At 35.6% G+C, this 21,133-nt stretch overlaps 1 protein-coding gene across 1 annotated transcript in view; it reads right to left on the bottom strand.

Annotated features, from left to right (window-relative positions):
- Positions 1 to 21,133, bottom strand: part of LOC126891369 (zinc finger protein 271-like) — a 46,971-nt gene that overhangs the window by 6,024 nt on the left and 19,814 nt on the right. The window lies entirely within an intron of this gene.

Genomic DNA, 21,133 nt, shown 5'->3' with positions numbered 1-21,133 from the left:
AAATACAAAAGCTTTAATTATAACCAGTAAATATAAGTATAACAAAATCAATATAAACAACATTAATTTATCCATAAATGGTGAAAAGATTGAAATAACAACAATTAAATACTTAGAATTTCAACTTGATAACAGTCTTTCATTGGAAGATAATTTTTTTTACTTATTTCTTTTACTTTTAATTATACTTTTTTACAAGAGTAGCAAAAAATATATCTTTAGAAACTAGATTTACTGTATATAATTCAATAATCCAACCTCATTTTGATTATTGTGCATCAGTCTTATATTTGTTCAACCTAAATAAAATAGGGCAACTTCAGAAATTACAAAATCGAGGTATAGTCTAGGCGCCAAATAGAGGTCACCGTGTCCTTTTCAATTCTGATGGACAAACTCAACGGTTTCTTATGGATTTTGGGCTGCTGATTACGAAGTTCGAGGGTTGATTTCGATCCGAGTGGTCAAAAAATTGTTGGAGGGACGCCGGTGTTCAACATTCCTCCATGGAGAGTTTGGAGTAGTTCCAATGTCTCTTTCCAGCGTTTTGCACTTGCAGTAAGTTCAATGTGTCGCTAAGCCTTCGATAGCTAAGAGGAGAACTTTTAATGAACCGTAAGATGCTGTAATTCTGGCCTGTTGAATTGTTAATGTAAATAAAACACTTTCTATTTTGCTATGACTGTAATGAAGTTGAAAAGGGCAAGAAATAGAATTTTACATGTGAACAATTGAGTTAACAACTTATCCGTGAAAGACGCCACTACACATATATTTACACTTTGTACCGGCTTTTTGCTAATTGCGGCGTGAAGAATTCTCTTCGAAAAAGCGTAAATGAAAAGAGGTTTTTGCGTACGTTCTTAATGAGTGTTGATAGTTGACTGACTGACTGTTGCACCCCGCTCTTGCATACCGTTAACAAATTTTCCCGTTGGGGTGTTTGGGTTTTTGGAGGCGGAGATTAACATTCTTGGAAGTTTTCTTCGGGCACTGCGTAATGAAATTATTTATGGTTGTTACAGAGGCGGCGCGGAAATTTGTTGTTGGTGAAATAGAATTTATTTTGGGTGGAGAATACAGTTCTCCAACATTCCCCCCGGCGTTAGAGCCTTGTGGTCTAACCTACTCTTCTTTACCTTGATTAGGGAGAACCGAAATTTTAGAGATTGCCCTTGTGAATTGACCATCGATGGTCTTCAACTTGACCACTCAAACTTTGCCATCTTGCCCGGGCATTGTATCAACTACCCGTGCTAAAGGCCATTTTAGAGGAGGTACATTATCCTCTCTCAGAAGAACTAAGTCATTGACTTTTACGTTTTCCCTTGGTCGGGACCATTTTGGAGAATTTTGTAACCGGTTCAAGTAATCAACAGACCACTTTTTCCAGAAACTTTGTTGTATTTTTGCAATTTGCTGAAACATGGATAGTTTATTTTCCGGAATTTTTTGTAAGTTTTGCTCAGGATGCGCTGACAGGCTGGAGCCAATTATAAAATGCCCAGGACTGAGAAAGGTGTAATCTGAAGGGTCGCTGGACATGGAACAGATAGGCCTTGAATTCATCACAGCTTCAATTTGAACCATGACAGTGTAAAACTGTTCGAAAGTGAAAGAAGAACAGCCTATTAGCCTACGCATATGATATTTTGCGCTTTTTACTGAAGCTTCCCAGAGCCCAGCCCAATGAGGAGATCTAGGGGGGATAAACTTCCATGAGGTTTGATTTTCAGAAAGGTATTCCATAATGGTTTGAGAATTAGACTTATTTTGAAAAAATTTGTATAAGTCATAGAGTTGGTTTCTTGCACCAGAAAAACATGTGGCATTGTCACTGTAAATGACGGTTGGGTTACCACGTCGGGAAATGAATCTCTTAAGTGTTAATAGAAAGGAAGAAGTTGTTAGATCAGAAACAACCTCAATGTGCACAGCTTTGGTCACCATGCACACGAAATGGCTATGTATGCCTTGATTTTTGGCGCTTTTCGGAGTGAAGAAGATTTTAACAGAAAGGGTCCACCATAATCTACTCCCACTTTTTGAAAAGGTCTTGTTGTAATGGACAACCTATCTTCAGGTAAATTACCCATAAGCTGTTGTGCAGGAGCACACGAAAATCGGAAACATATGGTGCAGTTGCGAATGATTCGTTTTGCTTCCTTTAGACCATTGAGAGCCCAGAATTTCAAACGAAGATTTGAGAGAACTGTTTGCGCACCAGCATGTCCCAATCTGAGATGTTCATTTTTGATGATAAGATTGACGATAGGATTATTGGATGGGAGCAGTATCGGATGTTTTTGCAAATAGTCTATGTCGGGACAGTTCGTAAGTCTGCCTCCAACTCTGAGAAAATTAGAAGAATCTAAAAATGGTTTTAGTGACATGAAGTTTTTATTCGAAATAAATTTGTTATTTTTAAGCGCCGAAATTTCTTTTGAAAATGCATCACCCTGTATTTTCTTGATGATGAAATCCATTGCATAATTTAACTCCGCAACAGAAAGAGGTTCAGAAATTTTTTGTTTTTTACAATTAGAAATAAAACGAAATACGTACGCTACTGTACGTTTTAAGCGTGAAATATTTGAGAAACGTGAGAAAATTTTTATCCAGAAATTTTCCACATTAGAATTTACCACGAGGCTTATTTTTCTTTCCTCGGGTAGGTTTTCGAGAACTTTGTCATTTACTAGATTGGAAACATTGAAATTTTTATCTCGCAAGCATTTGGGACCTTGCCACCAGAAGTCGCTACTGAGAATTTCAGAACCAGACATTCCTCGAGAAAGAAGGTCTGCGGCATTTTGCGCAGACTTTATGTGAAGCCATGTAAAGTTTTGAGTCAACTCTTGGACAAGAGCTACCCGGTGAGCCACGAAAACCGACCACCGACTTGGATGACTTTTACACCACGACAGAGCTACTTGGGAGTCTGACCAGAGGCTGACTGAATGAAATTTTATAGATTGATTTTCAAAGATAGAAATTATTTTTGCAACAAGTTTTGAAAGAAGAACCATTGCGCGCAGCTCAAGCCTAGGAAGTGTTACCGTCTTTAACGGAGTTATCCTTGATTTGGAAGAAACTAATGCACAAGAGATGGTCTCATCTGAATAGAAAGTTCTTAGGTATACGCATGCGCCATAAGCTGCCATGCTGCTGTCTGCAAATCCATGAAGCTCAACCTTCAGAATTATTTTTTCAGAAAAATAGAAACGAGGAATTTTTAATTGTTTTAATTGTGACAAGTCCTGTAGAAAGTTGTTCCAATCGTTTAGAATAGTTTTGTCCGAAATTTCTGTGTCCCAGTGAATTTTTTGCAGATAGAGTTTCTGCATAAGCATTTTGCCTTTAACAATAAACGGATTGATGAGTCCCAGAGGGTCGAAACATTGCGCTAACGCCGATAGGATTTTTCTTTTTGTTATTGGTGGGCAGAAATTATTTTCGGGGACGGAAATTGTTATTTGGTCTTCCGCAGGGTCCCATTTTAGGCCTAGAACCTTACTGGAAGTGGAATCGAAATTTAGGTCATATTCCTGAGTAGTATTTTTTGAATGTTCTGGGTTGATTTGTTGTAGGAATATGGATGAATTTTAATGGAATTTATGTAAAGTAAACCCATGGCGGTTTAGAACAGAATTTAATTGCTGAAGTATTTCGAGCAATTCTTGAATATTATTTGACCCACATAAACCATCATCTACGTAGAATTGGTTTTCGAGAAAATGCGAGGCCAATGGGAATTGAACTTTATTTTTATTTGAAATTTCTTGCAAGACTCTCGTCGCAAGAAACGGGGCGCTATTCGTCCCGTATGTGATAGTATTTAATTGAATACATTTTATAGAATCGTGGGTATCGTCCCTCCATAGAATATTTTGTAGAAAGCGTTGATCTTTGTTGATCCACGTCTGTCGAAACATTTTTTGAATGTCACAGGAAAATATGAATTTGTATTGCCTGAAACGAACCAGAATGTCGAATAAATCGGGTTGAACCTGATACCCTTTTAATGAAATGTCGTTCAGACTTTTTCCTGTAGAGCTTTTACAACTAGCGTCCATGACGACACGCAAAGTTGTACTTTTATTTTGTTCGTTGATGACACATAAATGTGGAATAAAATATTTTTTGTCCGAATTTTCATTTACGAACGAAAGAGGTACATATTCAGCATGCCCTAAAGAAATATATGTGTCAATGAAATTTTTGTACTCGAAAAATAATTTTTTATCTTTTTGGAATTTATTTTCGAGTGAAAGAAAACGCCGTTTGGCTATAGAAAATGAATCACCCAGTAATTGATGTTCTTGTGCACTGTTTAATGGAATATCTACTTCAAAGCGTCCATTTTCAAGGATCTTTGTTGTAGTTTGAAATATTTGTTCGGCCAGCTCGTCAGCTTCCGACAGAATAGGTTTTTGAGAAAGTTCTTCCATGTTCCAGAATTTCGTGAGCAGCTCGTCCGTGCTACACGTAGAAAGTAGAGCAGCATCTCCAGAAGCATTGTTTGCTACTGTAGGTGCCGTCAAGTGAGGAGCAATCACGCCGGCTATTAGGTACCCCAGATGAGAAGCCTGCAAAATTGGAAGCCTAGGGCCCAGAGGAATTATGTCAGGAAGAATTAAGTCGTAGTACAAATCAGCCCCAACCAAGATGTCTACCTGACTAGGTTTGTGATAGGAATCGTCGGCGAGAAAAACGTCCCTTGGAATTGGTAATTTTTTTGTAAGAATGCGGAACTGTGGAAGATTGCAAGTAATATTTTCTAAGATGGCACATGAAATTTTGAAAGACTTTTTATTATAGTTAGAATGCATTTTTATGTTGACCATCTTTTTTGAAACCGAATTACTTTGGCCTATGCCAGAAATGTTTAGAGATATGTCATATGGCTTGTAGCCCAGCCTATCAGCGAGACACTGGGTACAAAAGCTATTTTGACTTCCCGTATCGAGTAACAATCGGGCCGTTAAAGGTTTCCCGTTTTTGTCGAAAATGGTTACTTTGGCCGTAGCTAGAAGTATATTTAAATTTTTTACGGACAAAGCAGAAAAGGAATTTGTAAACGGTTCTTGCCCTTGAAACGAAGGACCTTGAAAGTTTGAATTTGACGAATGTTCGCGTTCGTAATTGTTTGAATTTGTAGAAGTGGACGGACTTTCATTTTTATGGGTCGTAGAAAAAGTATTATGTTTACCCGAATTATTATTTGGTGCCAGAATGTGCTAAATTGTATTGTGGCGCCTTTTACAAACGGTACATGCATGTTTTGATGAACAATCTTTAGAATTATGCCTACCTAGGCAGTTTACGCAGAGACCTTTTGAATTCACGAATTTTATTTTGTCATCATGCTGAATGTTTTTGAAAAAGTGACATTTGTAAATTTTATGACCTTGCTTTTTGCAGAAAATGCAATAAAAGTCAGAAACTAAATTATTTGACGTATTATTTTTATCTGAATCCTCTGATGTGTTATTACTGGATGCATGATGTGAAACTTTTACGTTTTTGGCTTGCCTAGGATTTGTATTTTCCAGGCTTTCCAGAACAATGCACCTTTTTTCAAGAAATTTAAGAAAACCATCTAATTTTGGTACATCTGAATGATTTCGCTCAGTTTCAAAAAGTCTCCTTGTTGAAAAATCTAATTTGCTTTCTAGCAGGAAAACTAAAATTATATCAATGAGCTCTGTACTTGAAAATTGCAAATTTTTTAGCAATTGCATATTTTTTGTTACGGTAGTTAGAAAATTTCTGAGGGCTTGCGGTGAGCTGTTTCTCAGTGTAGGAATGTCTATAATTTCTGTTAAGTAAGAATTTATGATTGTGACCTTATTCTGATAGCGGTTCTTTAGAATATTTAAAGCAATCGAAAAATTTTCATTTGTGACTTTCAAAGAATCCACCAACTTAAGAGAATCACCCTGTAGGTAACTTTTCAAATAAAGAAACCTTTGGATGTCAGAAAAGGACTGATTTTGTATTATCAGTGTGTCGAAGAGCTCAAAAAAACTTTCGAAGTCCCCTATTTGCCCGGAATATTTGCATATGCTTATTGCCGGGAGCTTTACGGCCACTTGCTTAGCGGCAGCGACGCTCCCTGTATTGGTAATATCCAATGCTCTAATCGAATTTTGTATTTTTGACAGAACCGCAAAATAATTTTCTTCAAATATGGCACGATCACATTTTTGAGAATCGTCCAGGAATTCAATTTCATCCTGTACGTTATTGTAATCAGAGAACAGGTCTTGTAATCGACCTTCTCTTGTTTTGAATGAGAAAACATATTTTTCCGAGTCATGGTTTGCTTCTAGCCACGTTTGAATTCTATTAACAGAATCTAGAATGGAATGCTTTTTGTTTAATAATTTACTTAAACCTTTTTTGCTCATTGTAATAACTTTAATTTGTTTATTTTTGAATGAAATTATTATTTATTTTTGAATTTTAACAAGCATGCAATATTAAACCAAAAATTCAACCCTGAATAGTTCTTTAAATAGTGTTTAACTTTATTAGAGTAACATTTCGCAAGAGATCTTTGAAAATTAACTTTTTGAATTTGCATATATAGAAAAGTTTATTTTGTACGTCACCCCTGGGCTCTTGGTACTTGAATGTGGGCTGCTTTTCCTGGAATCAGCTAGTCCTTGAACACCACTTCTTGAAGTAAACTATTATCACTGTTTTTGTTCACAGAATGTTTATTTGTCCGTAGAATAAATAACGCAATCACTTTGTCTCTTGGAATTATTGTCTATTCGACGAGAATATCCGAAAAACGCGACACTTATAATGTCTTTTAGAAAGAGTTGGCTTGGAAGAAATGTTTTTTAACAAAATAATAGAATTAGATAGAAACTTGAATTGAGTGTTTTTTGGCCAGAAAAGTTCGGTCGATGGATCAAATGTGGCTTTAAGGGCCAAATTCGGCTCTTAGAAATAAAATCCGGTCTCGGAGGAACAAAATGGAGGGACGCCGGTGTTCAACATTCCTCCATGGAGAGTTTGGAGTAGTTCCAATGTCTCTTTCCAGCGTTTTGCACTTGCAGTAAGTTCAATGTGTCGCTAAGCCTTCGATAGCTAAGAGGAGAACTTTTAATGAACCGTAAGATGCTGTAATTCTGGCCTGTTGAATTGTTAATGTAAATAAAACACTTTCTATTTTGCTATGACTGTAATGAAGTTGAAAAGGGCAAGAAATAGAATTTTACATGTGAACAATTGAGTTAACAACTTATCCGTGAAAGACGCCACTACACATATATTTACACTTTGTACCGGCTTTTTGCTAATTGCGGCGTGAAGAATTCTCTTCGAAAAAGCGTAAATGAAAAGAGGTTTTTGCGTACGTTCTTAATGAGTGTTGATAGTTGACTGACTGACTGTTGCACCCCGCTCTTGCATACCGTTAACAAATTTTCCCGTTGGGGTGTTTGGGTTTTTGGAGGCGGAGATTAACATTCTTGGAAGTTTTCTTCGGGCACTGCGTAATGAAATTATTTATGGTTGTTACAGAGGCGGCGCGGAAATTTGTTGTTGGTGAAATAGAATTTATTTTGGGTGGAGAATACAGTTCTCCAACAATTGTTATAAACAATTTAATTGTTTATAATTTGTTTATAACGCTCTGACTCATAAACTAAAAGAGATAAAAAAAATGTTTCAAATAAAATTTCTTCCTTAATAAAAAACGAAGAAAAAAACGTTTACTAAACTTAAATCCAACAATTAGAACTCAAGATATTGTAAAATTAGTGCACAATGCAAATTGCAAAATAAGTATTTTTCGAAGGTTTATCGATTGTAACTCAGCTTCTACGCACGCAAACGAGCCATATAAGGTCTTATTTTAAAGCTTAATTAATAGTCTTCCAAACAAAGTTTGTTAAATTACTTTATCTTCATTTGTTTTAAAGTTATACCCGTTTGAAGTTATAATTTTCTTTAAAAAATTGTACATTAATTTGTTTATAAGTGTTTTACGCAAATTTGAGCTATAAACATTTAAACTTTAATTAACAATAATAATAAAACAACTCAAAAGGAACAATTTGAGCTTACGAAAATGTTCGTAAGTTTATTTTTGGTAAAGATATCGATATTTAAATGGCGCGCTATGAGGCGCAAGATCGGCTCACCGATTAAAGGTTCACGCGCTAACTTCTCGATGCAAATTATAATTTCTATGTATATATATGTTATCTTCATTTTTCATTTTTGAAGATCCTAATAAAATTTTATCATATAATTCTTATAATTAAATCATCATACCGCCGGCCCGGAATAAGAAAAACGTAACTGCAAATTTTGCCAATTCCTGTTTATTGCGTAACTAACTTCTAAAATACTGTATACAGATGATACAAAAGCGACAGAACTGTAACTATGTGCTGAGCCACCACAGGGTAGTTGCGTCGTTATTGAAATACGCACCATTTTAAACCTAGTTTTAGATGAAGAATGACGCAACTGTAAATAGGGTTGAAAATGGGGGGGGGGCTAAATAATTAGGATAATGAAATTCGGATCAACAGGGATGAAAATAAGAGCCATCGCTGTAAGAATAAACGGCATAAAAAATATTTAAAAACATTTTTTTGTAGGAAAAAATTTTCAGATCAAGAATGACACAACTGTAGATGGGGTTGAAAATGGGGGAATAAATTGAAATAATGAAATTCGAACCAATGGGGATGATACTTAAAGCCATCATTGTAAGAATAAACGTCATACCGATGCTCCGGACGGTTACTCTCTATGTAATCACTACATATCTGTCTGTATCTGTAGAGTAGGGAGTGTGAGTCAAGTCCCACAGCACTTAGGCCACAATTGACCCATTGTACATCCTCCCAGGGGGTTGTCGTTCTTAGTTCATTATCCATCCTGTCATTTCCAGGAAGGTGGACAAATCACCTGGTGACATCTCCCCTATATCGGCAGGTGTAGGCCAAGGCTCGCCGAACGCATACTCTCGTATTGACGATAACTCCGGACATTCACATAGGACATGCTCGACAGTTTCGTCATCTCGTTCACACCTCCTGCATAGAGATGTGTCTACTAGCCCCAGTGTGTGGAGGTGTTTTCTTAGTTGACAATGGCCAGTTAAAAAAACCAACGGTCAAGCGTAGGTTTTTCCTGGTCATTCTCAAGTACTTTTCTGATGCTGACTTCCCAAGGTTCCTTAGTGTTACCTTGGCAAGTCTACATCCTGGCCCTTCTTCCCATCTTCTTACGGTTTGCGTGTGGGAGTGACATTTGACAGTTTCCGCGATTGTTGTAGTCGACAAGCCAAAAAGATCACAAGGCCCTAAGAGTCTTAGGCCTGCTGCCCTTCTAGCCAGCTGGTCAGCAATGCGGTTGCCTTTATTTCTGTTGTGTCCTTTAATCCACCTCAGGATGATGTTGTTACCATCCGAAGCTTGGGCTAGTGATTCATGACACTCCATTACTAGCCCTGATATGACGCGTGGTCTGTTCAGGGTTAGTAGCGCTTGTCTGCTGTCTGTGCAGATTATTACAGTTTTGCCGGCTATACCTTTCCCGATTATCTCTTTTGCGGCTATGGAGATACCATCCAGTTCAGTCTGAACTACGCTGGCATTTTTGCCCATGCCCCATTTAATACTAAGGTTCAATGATCTGGAGTATATTCCACATCCTGAGCCTTCTTTCGTTTTGGAGCCATCGGTGTAGATGCAATATGCATTTGCCACGTTTGACTCCCTATGTTGTCTTGTTTCGATTTTGTAGGGTTTGTCGAAGACAAACGTAGGTTTAATTGAGTCGCATCCATGGCCCGCATGCAGCTGGGGCAGTGCCTCCAGCTCACCCCGCCAGAAACGACATCTCAATTGTCCCATTCCTACATCAAGGTTTGCACCCGCTGAGCGTAACCTCATCATCGTCACCTCTCTGACATATATGTCTAAAGGGGCAATGCCAATGAGCAACTCCATTGCAGCAGTTGGTGTTGTTTTCATGGCACCTGTTATATTTAGGCAAGCCATCCGTTGAATATGGTTTAGTTTGTTGATCGCTGTTGCCTGTAGCACTTTTGGTACCCAAGCAATGGCTTCGTAAGTTAGCATTGGCCTAATGACAGTAGTGTAGATCCAGGCGACCACCCTGGGCGAAAGGCCCCAAGTGCGTCCGACCGTTCGCCGACACTGTTCATAGGCAATATATGCTCTTTTAGCTCTACTATCTAAGTGAGAGTTCCATGTTAACTTCCTGTCAAGGGTAATACCAAGCTATTTCACCTCTTCAGAGAAATTCAGACTGCAGTTTAGAATCCTAGGGGGTATTAAGCCCGTGATCCTTCTTTTTCTGGTGAAGAGGACCATCTGTCTTTTTTGGATTTATAGACAGTGAGTGTTCCTTACACCATGTTTCTATTAGTCTGAGAGCAACTTGTAATCTCTCGCATAGTGTGTTCTCAAACTTACCGCTTTGCAAGACGGTTATATCGTCTGCATAGGCTATTGTGTAGAAACCGTTCTTGCTGAGTTGGTAAACCAGGGTATCCAACACTATGTTCCAGAGGAGTGGTGATAGCACCCCCCTTGTGGACATCCCCTCGTAACCATCCCTCTAACCAAAACGTCTTCTACATTTATGCTTATTGCTCTATTTGACAGCATACTGAATATCCATTCGCTCACGGCCAGGGGGACATTCCTGACATTGAGCTGTTGGGTGATGGTTGGGAAAGTTGTTTTATCAAACGCTCCCTCAATGTCTATGAATATACCTAGGGTGGATTCTTTATTATCCAGCGATCTTTCAATTCTTCCCACTACTTGATGAAGTGCAGAATCGGTAGATCTTCCCGAAGTATATGCATGTTGATTTGGATGAAGTGGATTATGAACCAGAACTTCATCTCTTATGTACCTCTCGCATAGCCTTTCCATCGTTTTCAAGAGAAAAGATGTCAGGCTAATTGGTCGGAAAGCCTTCGGTAGGGTGTAATCCATCCTACCTGGTTTTGGTATGAAGACCACACGTACCTCTCTCCAGTCTCTAGGAATATATCTCAGAGCCAAGGAGGCTCTGAACATTCCCACAAGGTGTGGCAAATGAATATCCAGTCCCCACCGTAGTAGGGCTGGATATATGCCGTCAGGCCCTGGTGACTTAAAAGGGGCGAAGCACGATATGGCCCATCTTATCTTTTCCTCACTAATTAATGTTCTGGCAAGATGCCAGTCATTTGGTGTGGGTATGATTATTTCTTCCGTCCAGTTTGGTGCTTTTGAAATGCTAGAACCGGGGAAGTGTGTTTTCATCAGGACCTCAGCACTTTCGCAAAGGTTGGAAGTTTTGCTTCCATCTTCCTTTGTTAGTATGCTGATATGCCGATGTGGATCTTTTGAGAGCGCTTTTTGTAGCCTGGAAGCTTGCGGAAAATCTTCGATTTCCTCACAGTAGGCTCTCCAAGCAGCTCTTTGTTTTTGTCTACAGACTTTCTTAAACTCTCTGAGGTTTGATTGATAAATATCCCAATCCTCTTTGAGTTTGGTGCGTTTTGCTTTATTAAAAGAAGTTCTTGCTGTCTTTCTAAGGTGTTCCAGTTCAGTGCACCACCAAGAGTTGGTTTTGCGACTTTCCTGGACCATCCTTATTGGACAGGATTTTTTATAAGCGTAGCTTATTTTATTTTGGATAGATACCGTGTACCTTTCCAATTCTGTATTCGTTCCTGGAGTTAAAGCCTTTTCATTCCGCAGAGCATCTTCTAAGAGGCGGTTGTAGAGTTCTACATCCGTCCTCCTAGGGTCGCGAGATTTGAGTAATCACTACATATTTTAAATATTTAAAAATTTTTAAATGAAGAATGACGCAACTGTAAAAAGGGTTGAAATAGGGGATTAAATTAAGATAATGAAATTCGAACAATTTGGCATAAAAATAAAAGCCATCATTGTAACAATAAACGCCATACCTATGCTCCTGGACGATTACTGCTCATTTAATCTCTATTTTAAATATTTAAAAATCGTTTTTTTGCTCTCCTGAGAAATTTGGCTTTTTGCAGTTACGTTATTCTTATTCCGGACCGGCGATACTGTACCTCGTATCATCTTTCATTCTATTTACTTTATCTTCTATTTTTTGTACTAAATGAGAAAAAAAAACATTAAAAACTAATATTTTACAATAGTGCAGTCACTGAAGGTTTTCACCTCCGTTTTCGTTGAACCTCCATCAATTTTCATGAAAATTGGTGAGTGGTTAGAGGATATCTCAAGGAACAAAGGTGACATGATGCCAACTTGCGTTTTTACCCTGGGGGTGGATGCCACCCCTTCTCGGGGGTGAAAATTATTTTATTAAAAATAATACCATAAGTTAATAGAGGGATAAATTATAAGCAAAATTTGTTATATAAAGTTATTAAAATAAATCAACACTTTTTGAGTTATTAAAGACCAAGGATTTTATTTTTTCGTAAAAAAAATGCATGTTTTAAATCGGTTTTTCACGTATAAATCAAAAACTATGAGCTTTTACAAAAAAGTTATTATTATTGAAATTGAAGATAATAAAAAATTAAATACATTCCTCACATAAAGAACTAAACTAATGTTAATTCAAAGGGAGTAATTGGCAATTGAATGTGTATTTTTTTCGACGAGTACTCAAATCTAAGTATTCAAGCTTAAATAACGGGAAAACGATGCAATGTATAAAATATTCCTGCAAAACATTTGCCAAAGTACTTCAGAATACCTATCAGATCAGCTCCAGAGCAAGGTAATAGTGTCAAAATTAAGCAAGTTATAATGAAAATAAAAGAACCGTTTCGAAATTTTTTAGGAAAAAGTGAAAAATAAAACATACGCCATTTCCACAAAAATTAAAATTTATAGTAATCCTTACAAAAACTCCTTTATATTAACATAAGTAATGTTTTCCATAATTTTGACCGGTTTAGAATGTATATTTTTGAAGAAAAGATATAATTTAAAAAAATCATAATTTTTAAAATTATTGTAATTCTCATATTCTTTTAATAATAACTCCAAAAATACTCAATATACGTAAAAAATTATATATAACCCAATTTTAGTTTTTTGTGTGCTAAATATTTTACTTGTTTTACTATTTCTATAGGGTAAAAAATAACCGAGATAGAAACGTTTAAATCTTAAATTTTGCTTTGAGAACCATGCAACCGGGGTCATTTAACCTTTTATTTTTAAAAAGGTAAGGGGTTTAAAAGATTAGGTTCAACGTGCTTAAATAGTACTTGGAATTTACTTTCAAACAATTTTTAGGTGAACCTGATATCGTAAACACGAACGGAGTTATTAAAAAAAAGCAATAACATTTTTTGGAAAAATTTTTAAAAGATAAATTTTGAAAAAATTTTTGAGCATAAATTTTAACGCTATCAACATGTTCGGGGGCTAATTTAATAAATATTTTTAAGTACTTTGACAAATGTTTAATAAGTTTATGTTATAAAATGCATCAGTTTCCCGTTATTTCAGCTTGAATACTTAGAGTTTTTTACTCGCCGAAAAAAATATACATTCAATTACCTATAACTCACTTTTATTTAATATTAAAAGGTTTTTGTAGTAAGGAGTTTATTTCATTTTTTATTAGCTTCAATTTTAATAACAATAACGTTTTTGTAAAAACTTACACTTTTTTAGTTATTGATGAAAAATTGGTTAAAAACATGCATTTTTCTCAAGAAAAAGTAAAATCTTTGATCTTTAAAAACTGAAAAAGTTTTGATTTATTTTAATAACTTTATATAACAAATTTTGCTTGAAATTTGTCCCTCTATCGAAATATGGGGTTATTTTTAATAAAATAATTTTCTCCCCTGAGAAGGGGTGGCATCCACCCCCAGGGTAAAAGCGCAAGTTGGCACCATGTCATCTTTGTTCCTTGAGATATCCTCTAACCACTCACCAATTTTCATGCAAATCGATGGAGGTTCAACGAAATCGGAGGTAATAGCTCATATCCACCTTCAGTGACTCCACTAGAAATATAACTAAGAAGTAAGGTTGATATTATTTGTTACTACTATTTTTACAAAAAAAATTTTTCATGCATCTGCATACAGGGAATCTAAGCTTTTTTTACATCTGCATAAGTTCTTAGAGCGATTTTTACAGTTACATGGTGGTACTAAGTCTGTTCTTATAGGCAGTAAAACTAAAACTTTTTGGGGCTTCAGAGTGTAATTATCTATATATTATTGTGTTTTCAATTTTATCAATTAAAGGCAAAATAAAAATTAAATTAAATCTTTTTTTAAATAACGCGGTCACATAAATTTGATACACCCTGTATATTGATCTGTAAATATTTATTAGAATTTAGTTTGGATGTAAGTGGATTTCTCTTTTAATGAGTTTTCCGATGAACCATTAAAGACTTTTGTGAATAATTAAAGTGAAAAGGACGATGTATTTAGGTTTAAAATGGAAAAAGATTGTTTACTACGGAAACTATAGAATCCACAGCTAGATGTAATTATCATTTTCGAGAAAAGTGGTTTTAAAAGAAAGTTTGGAATTTTAATATCTTTGTTTCAACACGAGTAAATGTTGTATAGTTCCCCGAAAGTAATTAGGATGGTCGGAATAATTTTGAAAAAGACTGTTTGTTTGTCGAATGGAAAAGATTGTTTATGATTCTTGGCAAGTTGGAAGGGGAAAAGTGGTTTGAATGATTGAGAGAGTTTGAAAAAGAAGTCATTATCTTTTTGGCATCGCTGAGGAGCAGTTCGACGTTTTCGTGAATAGATAGTTAGCAAGTACCAGTGGTTGTTTGATAGTGGAGAATAGTGTTGAAAAGTGGAACGAGAGACAGATCAAATTGAGACGAAATACCTCTTTGATTCTGTATTATTGTGAGAAGGAGAGCAGAGAATTTTTGGAGTTTTTGTTTGAATCGAGTACGTGTCAAAAGAGGCCCGGCTTGTTGGAGAATTGGTGCTGGTATGCTGATAGTTTTGAAGCTGGAGAACGGAGAGGGCTTTGATGAGTAGCCTTTAACATAGTCAACGAGGGAGAGCTGTTTTTGGGTCACGAGAAGACATCAGAGTGATTGAAGCAAAGGGCCAGTCAACCTATGTGAAAGATATTTTTATGTTCGGAAACTAAAATTTTGAGTAAAAAGCGTAGGAATTAAAATTCCAATATTTCAGAAAGTAAATAGGGAGTATAGCTAATCTTGCGAATATATAATTTGGTTTTGTTTATTTTGTTGTACCAAAGTCATCGGGAACAAACCGATAAATATTTTTTTTAACTAGAATAAATTTAAATGGTAGAAATTTCATTCGGACATCTGTGTCCACAGGTTTTAGATTTGATAGATTTTAGAGTATCGATTTTGATAAATAAAAGACAATTCTGTATTTTTATTTTATATTTGGCTTTATTTCTTTTCCCTATTTTATCCCGATTAGGATCAACTAAGAGATACTGAACCCACGAGAGAAGATAAGTATAACTTAAGATAATTTAGACATTTTCTTGATATTATAAAAAGGCACCCTAAAATTTTTTTATGCATTTTTATGTATGATTTGCGACAATTAAATAATTAATCAAATAAATAATAATATAAAATTAATAAGAAGCAGATCATAACAATATCTATATTATGATATCCCCATAGAGTGTATCTAGTCCTTTTACAGCATCATCAAGGCCAGTCAATTGTGTGTATGCCGCCACATCATAAATGCTCGTTTTATATGCAATGATGATGCTGCAAAACGATCCATTTTTATATGTGTAGGTTTTCTTTAAAGACGATCGTAATTAAAGTCCGTTTGATGTTTAATAGTTTTAATTAATAAAATAGATAACTAAATTATTGTTACTATTAACTTATCGAAATGTAAAAGTGTAAAAGTGTACTTTGCGACCAAAATTCTACGTGTTCTTATTTTTACAAAAGAAATGTATTTATCGATAATTTGCGTCTAATCAATATAATACCCGTCTTAGTATTATCCCTATGCGTCTTGTAATCAATAACACGTCTAATGTCGTTGAGATCTTAAAATCGACTAAATGTATTCGTTCCCACACAACCAAAATTCCCTTACTGCTAATCTTCCCCTTTTCATGGTTTAATTCGCTTTCGCGGGAACTAGCCTATTAGTAATAAAAATTGGGTCAAAGGGCTCTACTTTGTTATTTTTATGTCTTAAAAATAAACAGAAATTGCTCACTTAAGCTACCCCTCGATTAGATACGCCCACCCATCTGTGCATTTTAGAGCCTCGCCGACAACCGCTCGTTTCGTGTTTGTAAATACGAATAATTAAAGAAATATTATATATATATATATACAGGGTATCTTAAAAATTAAGATAAAATATTTACAATCCTACATTCGGCCATCCTGTTCGAATTCGACCCGAATTCCGTTTAGTTACCTATCCGCGACTTCATGTACTCTGCACACGTTGAAGTGCTTTGAAGTCCACCATGGTATCCAGATTTCTTTACCTCGTAACTGTCATTTGGATTCACTTGTACTACCACGTACGGTCCTAAATATTTCTTCTGCAGTTTGAGTCGTTCACCAAACTGTGTTCTCTTGATTGCCACTAAGTTCTCCTTTTTATACATTCTCGGCCTTTTTCTTCGTATATCATATCTGTGTCTATTTTCCTCTTGAATTTTGACTAACTGACGTCGACTCTCGTTTCTCATCATCTCTCTATCTTCATCAAATTGTTTAATTATCTCCTGTTCTATGATCTCCTTCATCCTCAGATCTTCTTTGTTCTTCATCTTCGTTCCGAACAGTACTTCGAACGGCGTCGACTTTATGCTTCTTTGTTCGCAATAGTCTTCGAATTCCTTCGCCGTAAATGCGGTACCTCTGTCAGATATTATACGGAGCGGATTTCCGAAATCCTTTTGATGTCTCTTCACGCATTCTAGAACTTCTTTTTTGCTTCTAAGTATACATTTAACGCAATTCCCTATACAGTGCTCGATTTTTTCTCCAAGCTTTGGAATGTAACATTCTCTTTGAATTAAATCTTGTGTTTTTGTTACAGCAAAATGTCCTACCTCGTGTAAGTTTCTAATTACTTCTGTTTGCATTCTTTTCGGAATGACTAACATGTCCTTGCTGTCTTCGTATTTAGACAGAATATTGTTTTTTATAAAGAAGTCCTGGTATGCTTCCGTCATCTTTGTCTTGTCAGGTTCGTAACTTTTGACTACTTCCTCTACATCCGTCTTTATTTTTTTATCTTCTGTATGGTTCATCTGAAAATCATTATTGACTGTCAGCTCGCTAATTATTGTAATCCTCCTTATAAAAGTATCTACTCTTTTTTTAGATAAAATTATTCCGTCTTCGGTTATTGTAACTTCTGCTTGTCTCAGTATATTTTTTCCAAGAATAATTTCAACGTCTAGTGCTTCTTTTGGAATAACATGAAATAAAATATTAAAATCCTCTCCTTGAATTTCTACCATTTTATTAAATGAACCTAAAGTTTTAACTCTCGTACCTCCTAATCCACTTAAATCTAATATGTTTTGTGAAAGAATCACGTCATCAAAATGTTTTTCAAAAATATCTTCTCGTATTGAACTAATGTCACTTCCTGTATCCAATAATGCACGTAGTGATAATTTTCCAACCTTCAATGTTACCGAGTTTTTATACCCCAAGTTAACAACATTTACATGTCCAGAAGTTGATGGTTCTTCTTCTTTCTCATTGCATCGAAAAGACCTGTGTCCAAACTGATTGCATCTAAAACATTTTACTCCCTTGGCTTTGTCAGGACAATCCGTCGATCTGTGTCCCTCAATCCCACAATTGAAACATTTTTCTTCCTTTTTATTCCTACTTTGAGGCGCTCTTCTTTCATCTCGTCTTACTTCCTCGTTCGTCCACGTCTTTTTATGCGTCTCGGTTTTAACTGACTTTTGCGTCGTCTGTTTTTTAATCAATTCGTACAGTTTAATCTTCTCTTTAAAGTCATTGAAATTTTTGGCACCATAAAGTATTACATTATTAGCAGGGTCGTCCATAATTCCCTCAATTATATACTGCATTATGACTTCATTTTCGATGTTTCCTCTGCTACCGATTTCTCTCATTTTTAGTACATACTCCTGTACGCTTTCACCTTGTTTCTTCTTCCGATTCATCAGCATTCTGTGAATTTCAGCACTACTTATTTTGTTCTCAAACTCTGCTGTCAGTCTCTTCTTCAGGAGCTTCCAGCTATTAACTCCTTTCTCTGACTGTATATACAGTTTAGCTATTCCTTTTAGAGAGCGTTTAGCAAAAATTAGCATTTGCAAATCATTCCATCCCATCAGATTGGAAATTTCTTCAAAATCAGTGATCCATTTTCCTATGGGATAATCGTCTTTTCCGTCGAAATTTTTTATACTATCCTCTACGTCTCTAAAAGTTAAGGCAAATGAATCATTCAATCTACCTCTCGTCATTTTGTTTGATTTTGATCTATTCCTCGTAAATAAATCCGTCGTCCTTTCATCATCCATATCGTCATCATTATTATCGTCGTCGGTAACGTCTTTACCTTCTTCCTCGTGATAAGCGTCTTTATCACTATTTGCGTCGTTATCTTCATTATAGCGATCGTCTTCGGTAACGTCTTTACCGTTTTCCTTGTGATAAACGTCTTTATCACCGTCATCATCGCTAGCGTCTTCGTCTTCATCGTCATTCTCGTCTTCAAGATTGAAGTCGTTCAAAAATGAACAAATACGTTCAATCACGTCGTCTTCTGAACCAGTGTAGTTCAGATCTAAAACACTGCAAACTGCTACTAAGTCCGGCATACTTAGTTTGTTTTTAATGTCTTCTATTTTTGTGGAATATTCCTCGGATTCTTTATCCCACGAAAATTTTGTGAAATTCCGCAAATTCTTTCTAGTTTGTCGCGGCAACCCTTTATCCCCGTACGCGACAACATGCAACGCTTTAACAGCACTTAATGCCCAATTTTTAAGGTTTAAACTAATTTTTGGAAAATCGTTAAGAGTTTGTTTAGACTGCATTTTAAAAAGGTATATACTTAATTAGAATACACAATAAAAAAAAATAAAAATAAAAAGATAGATTATCTTTTAACTAAAAAGTTAGATTATTTTTCCCCTGTGCAAATTGTACTTGTGAACTGTAGAATTGTAGTCGCTTTTACTTTAAAATTATCAATATTTACTACAAATACTAACAAAGTTATGAGTTATTAAAATAAATGAACAGAAACAAACAATGAAAAAAAAAACAAAAAGAAGTTAATCGTTAAATAAATTATGATAGTTCTCAACATTCACTGTTTATCGTCAAAAGTTCCAGTTCACAGCTCCTCGAAAAAAAAATAATCTTTGGTCAGATTTCTAATTTCCAGACACAAGACCAAAGTGTCTTGACTATTTTTAAAATATTGGAACAAACACACCTGATTTCTCCTTGGTAATACTGCTTGCTATGATTGCGTCTCGTCGTCGTCTTCACTGCCCAAACAGCCGTCTTTTTTGCCTAACAGCGTCGTCTACACTGTACTAGCCTGCTACTCCACCAACACAACCATTCACCAACAGTTTACAAAGTCCGGAAGTCACCAATAGTTTAAAAAAGTCCGAAAATCACCAACAGTTTCCACGTTTCCCGAACAGTCATAAACAGTTTCCAAAAATTACGTCACGTCACCTGAGTCGATTTTTTTAATTACACTTCACTTTACGGTATTTCGCGAACTTTACGACGAAATTGTCTTTCTTAGATCCGCGATTGAGCCCCCAAAATGTAGGTTTTCTTTAAAGACGATCGGAATTAAAGTCCGTTTGATGTTTAATAGTTTTAATTAATAAAATAGATAACTAAATTATTGTTACTATTAACTTATCGAAATGTAAAAGTGTAAAAGTGTACTTTGCGACAAAAATTCTACGTGTTCTTATTTTTATAAAAGAAATGTATTTATCGATAATTTGCGTCTAATCAATATAATACCCGTCTTAGTATTATCCCTATGCGTCTTGTAATCAATAACACGTCTAATGTCGTTGAGATCTTAAAATCGACTAAATGTATTCGTTCCCACACAACCAAAATTCCCTTACTGCTAATCTTCCCCTTTTCATGGTTTAATTCGCTTTCGCGGGAACTAGCCTATTAGTAATAAAAATTGGGTCAAAGGGCTCTACTTTGTTATTTTTATGTCTTAAAAATAAACAGAAACTGCTCACTTAAGCTACCCCTCGATTAGATACGCCCACCCATCTGTGCATTTTAGAGCCTCGCCGACAACCGCTCGTTTCGTGTTTGTAAATACGAATAATTAAAGAAATATTATATATATACAGGGTATCTTAAAAATTAAGATAAAATATTTACAATCCTACATATGGATATCACATATTACCTCATTTGCATGCGTAGAAGCCGAGTTACGATCAATAAAGCGTCGAAATAGCTATTTGTATAACAAGGGAGGAAAATGTTACTTTTCCTCCCGAGAATGAAGTTTACTGCCCGACGCATAGCGGAGGGCAGTAATCATTCAAGGGAGGAAAAGGCACTTTACTCCCATGTTATACATATGGTTTTTCCACCTTCCTCAAATAACAAGTCATTTTTTAATTTTTACCTAATTTATTTATGTAACTAACCAACAAAATTTATTAGAACTAAAACTAACAAGTAGGTACAATATAACTATCAACTGTCAATAATAAAACAAATTATTAATGTAAACATTGTTAAATCAAAATAACAATTTACTGTTTTTTACCATTCTGCAAAATACAGGGTGTTTTATAAATAAACGTTAAAATGTATAGATACTTCGTAATAGAAAATAGATATTGTACAGGGCGTCAATAAGTTATATTTCATGAATGAAATACCATGACGTCACTTTTACTTTTCCTCCCTAGGGAGGAAAGGTACAACTTTGCTCCCTACAATCAGGTCCGGAAAAGTATACTTTCGGTAAAGGTAGGTGGAAAAATACTTATTTGACTGTGATCCGATCTTGCGCCTCATAGCGCGCCATTAAAATATCGATATCTTGGCCAAAAATAAACTTACGAATATTTTCGTAAGCTCA

This window comes from Diabrotica virgifera, chromosome 9, assembly GCF_917563875.1.
Source record: "Diabrotica virgifera virgifera chromosome 9, PGI_DIABVI_V3a".
Classification (NCBI taxonomy): domain Eukaryota; kingdom Metazoa; phylum Arthropoda; class Insecta; order Coleoptera; family Chrysomelidae; genus Diabrotica; species Diabrotica virgifera.
Note: the sequence above shows the minus strand (reverse complement) of the source record. Positions and strands in the feature narration are given on the sequence as shown.